Raw genomic sequence first — 6,490 nt, 5'->3', positions numbered from 1 at the left:
GCACAGCCGGCGGAGCTGTGGCAGAGTAGGCTGCCCACCAAGGCTGGAAGGTCTCCAAGCCTCCCCGAAGGGCACCCTGTGGAGACAGGAGCAGCGAGAGCTGGCCTGGCCACAGTAAGAGGGTGGAAAAACCCAACCCTCGGCTGTAGAAGAGAAAGACTTTCACCCGAGACAGGGTGCTCGGTGCTGGAAACAGTTCACAGCCCCCTTCTACCCTGTCCACTCCCCGCGGCACGGCCTCGCACATGAGGAACAGAGATGATAAATGTTAAGGCCATTCACCATCACAAGGTGAGAGCCAGCAGCTCGAGGGCTTGTCCGTGGTGAACAGAGCTTGCTGGGCTATCCCAGGGAAAACACAGCCCTATCCTGGCAAAGAAAATCCAGATTGTCCTGCTCGTATAGTCTAAACCCTTGATGGGGATAAACTGCATCAGCAGCAAGATGTACAGCTACACTAACACTCGGAAGAGTGTAGGCTAGGGAGGCAATATGTTCTGCTCTTATTTCCATAACTGATGTGGCTGTACTGACCTACCTTTGAATTACAGTGCTGGCACTGCCCCTGCTGCAGCGTCCTTTATATTTTCCCATTTCTCTGCCCGGCAGGTTGTGAACCGCTTCAGAAGTGGCTAAAGCATCTCAGGGCTTTTTTTTGCCGGGGTTCTGATGCAAGGCATGTAGTCGGCAGAAGGCCTCAGCGCCACTTAAATCCCTGAAGATGGGCTCTCCCCGACCCCCAGACCCGCGCTGGCCCTCGCCGCAGCACGAGCTCAGCTGGGGAAAGGTTCCTGGAAGATGCTCCCGGGATGCACCAGGACGAGCAAAACTGAAGCCCAGGATGCTTAAGGAGTCCTGTTCCCTCCAGCCACCACCGTTGTGGGGGTTACTCGGTTGTCATTAAAAACACAGGTGGCATGAGCTATCGGGGGTGACGCAGGGGGCAAGAGCCCTCTTTCCATCACATTAAGGCAAGGGGAGCTGTGCTAGGGGCTGTGTTGTTAGAGGTAGGCACCTGCCTGCTTGCAGCCCAAGGTCTCGGGACCCAAATACGCCCAGAATGAAGTGTACAGCTCCAGGGGAATGGGGCACCATTGCGTACATCTGTTTTAACTTCCATTTGTGTGATAGGAAGAGACACTGAAAAAAAGAATTGTAGACTGGGGGGGTGTGACAGAGACGTACTTTTATATTCCTATAATTCATGCTTTACATAGCTAAATAAATGTTAGTGAGCTTGTAGGAGAGGATGAAGATAACAGTCTGTACTCATCAGCGACAGAGAAAGCAAATTTGCTGGATCCACTCGCAAAATGAGGATCTTCCTGATTTTTTTTTTCCCTTGACATTTATGCAAGGTTTGTTCTCACTAGAAAACTCCAGAACTATTTGGCAGGTGGGTCTTAAAATGTTTATGGCCGTGCTCATGGCTTCACATCTGTGAAACGCTGTCTGCGCAGGAGCCTGAGGGACAACTGCAGGCATCTTTCCTGACCGCTCCTCTGCAGTCCTCTGAGCAGATTTTGGCACCTCCAGTTTTTAGGTGAAAAAGCAGATGGGAGAGAGAGCGCATCTGAGAGGGCCTAACACCTTCTTAGCCCAGAGATATTTTAAACATAAATCTGCGAAGAGACCTCACCGGGCTCCAGGCTCCAAACTCTCCCAGGGCAGGAACTCAGCTCTGGCACCTCGTGCTGCTCAAAGGCTCTCACGCTGAGATGGAGAAGCAGCGGTCAGGAAGGAGGTCCAGAGGCAGTGAGACCACTCCAGCCGTAGCAGAGTCACACCAGCCAAAGCCAACGTGGAAATTTACTGAACAGAGGGGGAAGGCCAAATGCTTCACGCCAGAGAAAGCACCAAGTTGCCTTGAACTGATAACGCATTTGGCAGTACGAAAGCAGCCAGATGAGCCTGCGTAGCTGGCCTGAATGAAAGGAGTGAGTATGTTAGGAAAAGCAGTCAGGGGATAACACCAGTTTTTGGAGCTGATTCCTACCACTGCCATAAACAGAAACACACACAGAATGTTGGAAGGGGTTGGAAGGGACCTCTGTGGGTCATCTAGTCCAAACTCCTGCCGAAGCAGGGTCACCTACAGCAGGCTGCACAGGACCACATCCAGGCGGGTCTTGAATATCTCCAGAGAAGGAGACTCCACAACCTCCCTGGGCAGCCTGTTCCAGGGCTCCATCACCCTCAGAGGGAAGAAGTTCTTCCTCCTGTTCAGCTGGAACTTCCTGTGCTTCAGTTTGTGCCCGTTGCCCCTTGTCCTGTTGCTGGGCACCACTGAAAAGAGTCTGGCCCCATCCTCCTGACACTCACCCTTGAGATATTTATAGGCATTTCTAAGGTCCCCTCGCAGCCTTCTCTTCTCCAGGCTGAACAAGCCCAGCTCCCTCAGCCTTTCCTTATAGGAGAGATGCTCCAGTCCCCTCACCATCCTCGTAGCCCTCCACTGGACTCTCTCCAGTAGCTCCTCATCTTTCTTGAACTGGGGAGCCCAGAACTGGACACAGTACTCCAGATGGGGCCTCACTAGGGCAGAGTAGAAGGGAAGGAGAACCTCCCTCGACCTGCTGGCCACACTCCTCTTGATGCACCCCAGGATCCCATTGGCCTTCTTGTCAGCCAGGGCACACTGCTGGCTCATGGTCAACCTGTTGTCCACCAGCACTCCCAGGTCCCTCTCCACAGAGCTGCACTCCAGCAGGTCCACCCCACCATTTCAGGCCGTCGCAGAGCTTTGTTTCAGTCTGGGCAGGAGCAGGGTGACCCTGGGGGGAGGAAGGCAGCGTGCAAAGAAGGCATCGTGACACAGTGAGGAGCTGCCACCAAGCCGTTGGGACGGGCTCTACCTGTGCTCCTGGCTTGTTCCAGCTGGGCAGCAAAGGTGCCTTGCTCCTTGGCAAGAGGGAAGTTGTTTGTTGAGGGAGAAAACGCACCAGCAGCCATTGCATAAACGAAGCAGGGGTTGTGATTTGACCACCGATTTGAATGCACTGTCACAAGAGCGCTGTTCAAACCTGCCACGCTGCTCAGTTCTCCTTCCCTGCTGATAATTGCGGTCACGGTGCCACTAGTGTCAAATCACTGTAGAGGCACTGGCTAAGCTTCTTTGTAAGCTGTTTGATAAACAGCAAAAGATCTTTCCCGAGCGTTTCGAACGGCCAGCTGCAGAGCAGCCCGACTCCTCGCTGCCTCCCAGCTCCCTGACCCGACACCCGCCACGGCTCAGCACCCTGGTCCCCGCCAAGCCCCCTGCCCTGAATGCAGGGCCAGGAAACCTGCTCTCCTTAACCAAGTCCCTGCTGACTGCTGTTTGACACGAGTTCCTCTTCAAGTCGGGGAGACGCAGTGTTGCTTGGCTGGTGTCAATGCGTTGCCCCTCGGGGCTGGCACCCATCACTGGTGTGCTCCCATGTGTGCCACTCTTCTCTCCCTGTGCCTTTGCCATGCAGTGATGGGGCTTGTGCCTGACCCTACTGATGTCACCTCATAGATCAAGTGCTTAAAGAAGCATTAACCCTTAACTGCGAGGTGAGGTTGCTTTTAAACTTCAGGTATCTCCCCAGTCCGCTGCACAGTTCCTATCCTCTCTATCTTCAGGTTTCAGCCTTCCCCTGACTGACTTGCAAGCAGCAGTATCCCAGCGTGACTGCTGTTTCCTGCTCCCATCACCAGCTGTAATTAATGGCTGCTAAAGGAAGATTGGGACTGCCTTTTATAAGCATTTCCCCACCCAGCACTTCCTCGAGCTCTACTTTACACCACTGGCGCTGCGCTGATTTATTAGCCCTCGGGCAGACATGCAGTCAGAACAGGCTGGGGAATACTTTCTGTACAGGCTCAGGATTAAAGGGGTTCAGACCTTACTCAGAGAAGGGATTACAGTGTGGGTAAGTGGACCCCTGGTAGATACATGTAATGAGCCCAAAAAGCAGTGGCTGGGGAGGTAGCAGAATATGACACCGCAGGCCATGTGACAGGCCATAGGGTCACTGCTGCCAGAGCTGCAAGCCGCTCTCCGGGCATGCAGCGTGCCATGGCACGGGCACAGGCATGGCGCTGCCACCACCCTCACAGGCTCACCCCTCTCTCCCTTGACTTCATTCATCATCCACCAAAGCCACAAACCATTTTGCTGTCCCTTCAGGAGGCAGAAAATAGGGTGCACCATTTCACAGGGGCATTTTCTGCCCCGTAGAAGAGCGTGTTCACATGCCCCTGTGATCACTGGGCACATTCATGCCATGAATGGTTCCAGTCAAGCCCATAACGTCCTCCAAGGAGCAAGGTACCATCCAGGAGGGGTAGCCCATGGTTTGCTGCCCTGGGTGCTTACTGCTAACTATCTTCACAAAACCACCACCCTGTGCTGAGTTACATCATATTGTAGTGTAATGCCTTTAAATCATTAATCTGTCTTACTCCTGGGCTAGCGCCAGAAAAACTGATGAAGGCCAGGCTGAGTTCAGAGCAAACCAGAGGACATTGTGGTTACGTTCATGGCTTTTCAGAGGATCTCTCACCTGCGGACACAAATCTGCCTTTATTTGGCTTGAGCATGATCCAAAATTACCTCAGAGGTCAGCAGTGCATGTCTTGTGGATTAGCTGAAAACTACTGACTAACCTGACGTAATGCATTATTATTATTATTCCAGGAAAAAAGGGTGAGTGTAGTCTGTTGTTTTGTAATACCAGTCTAACACAGAATTTTCCCTTTTGCAAAAAAAGAAAAAAAGGAAAAGGGAAAAAATAGAAGGTGTGGGAGTGTTTTGAACCCTGCGTTTTGCTGAAGGCCATAGCTATTGCTACCAAGAAATCCTTGCAGGCAGCGCTCTAAATCCACTTTGCAAACGTGAACTAATGAAACTTCCCGGCACCTCCCCACGCTAAGTCAGAGGGGCTGAAGTCAGCCTTGGCAGGAGCCGTGTCGGGGAGAGGAACCGTGACCAGGGCTGGTGGTGGCCGAGCCTCCGTGGGAGGACAGTGGCACCCCGCGGGATGCCCGGTGATGCAGCCGGGGAGCTCGGCTCCTGCCCGCAGCCGGGCTGGCTCTGGGTGTTTGCTCCGGCTGCTCCTGTCCAAAGTCCTTCAGACTCGGTGGTAAAAGCACCGCTGACCTTCCCCAGCTTGAGATTAAGTCACCTTTGCCCCAGTTGTGTGTAAAATGGGGGTAATAATATTTCCACGCTGCCCTGCGGCCAGGGAGGATCTGTCATTATTCCTGTGGGTGAGAAGGGTGTGGAAAAGGGAAAGGAGAATAAATATTTGCCCAGAATCAGATACAGATAAATCTATCTGTGCGATTGTCTCCTCCTCCGACCACATTCCCTTCCTCCGGGAGAGGGAAACTCTGGCCTCTATTTGGTTAAATCATTTACGTACATTAATGAACAATTAGGGAGGGAAGAGGGGGGAACCAACCCAGAAAGTCTTCCACAAAAGAGCTTCCCTTGGTTGGGCTTGTTTGATTTAGGATGGGAGGGGAGCGACCTGACTGTGATAGATGAGGACTCTGTTGCGACCCCGAGTGCCTGTAAAATCAAGTCTGGGTGGGAGATTCAAGACAAAGGACCAGACACGGTGTTGATTTAAACTATTGTAGTTTCTCTGGAGTCACTGGAGCCATGAGAGCCACGTTGGGAAGGTCTGGTCCCATGGGTGCTGAAAGAGAAGGGCAGGCTTGGAGCAGCCCTGCACTCTTGGCAGGGTTCTGGCTCTGTCAGAGGAGCTGTGGGGTTTGCTCTTGGTTATTTAATTCACGCAGCTCAGCCTTGTGACTGTCTCTGGGGCCCAGCTGCTATTGAGAGCTTTCAGCTTTCCACATGAGATCTATTGGATGTGACAAGGTACACATGGGTCATATGCTGCTTGCCAAGTAAGCCACGTGTAAGTTCAGCATCGCAAGAAGAACAGCAAAACCCCAAGCCCATCCTTTTCACCCCAGCACAAACCACCCCACATCCTGGCTTTGTTTCTGGACTCTTGTGTTCCCTGCCAGAAGCCGCACGAGAAGTCCCACCACCGGTCCTCTGCACCTCTCAGGAGTTTCTCCATGCGAGGAGAGTATTGAGAGCAGTGTAAGGAGCCGGTGAGTTGGCACGTTCTCCTAGTACGGAACAGCCAGAGGAGGCTAAAGCACAGAAGGCATGTCCCTGTTTTATGGTCATTTGGGCTGAGTAAACAGATCTCTGCGAGCTGGAACTTTGGTTGCTAATTCTGGCTGAAGTTCATCAAAGCTCAAGATGGGGGTGCAGAGCATGGAATGAGGCAGATCAGCTTGGTGCTGGAGCAGAGAAATACAGATCAAACAAATGCAAATTCAAGGAGAGACCTTGTACCCTATAAATCTTTGTTTAAAAACCAAAGCATGGGAAACAAGTACACTGCTGCCACCCCAAAGTCCTTTCTGCTCTGAGCAACACTGCCTAGCACTTTGCAGACTTCCCCACACAGCTCTGCTAATTCCTACCTTGGGGGATGCA

Source organism: Opisthocomus hoazin, chromosome 2 (assembly GCF_030867145.1).
Source record: "Opisthocomus hoazin isolate bOpiHoa1 chromosome 2, bOpiHoa1.hap1, whole genome shotgun sequence".
NCBI lineage: Eukaryota > Metazoa > Chordata > Aves > Opisthocomiformes > Opisthocomidae > Opisthocomus > Opisthocomus hoazin.
Note: the sequence above shows the minus strand (reverse complement) of the source record.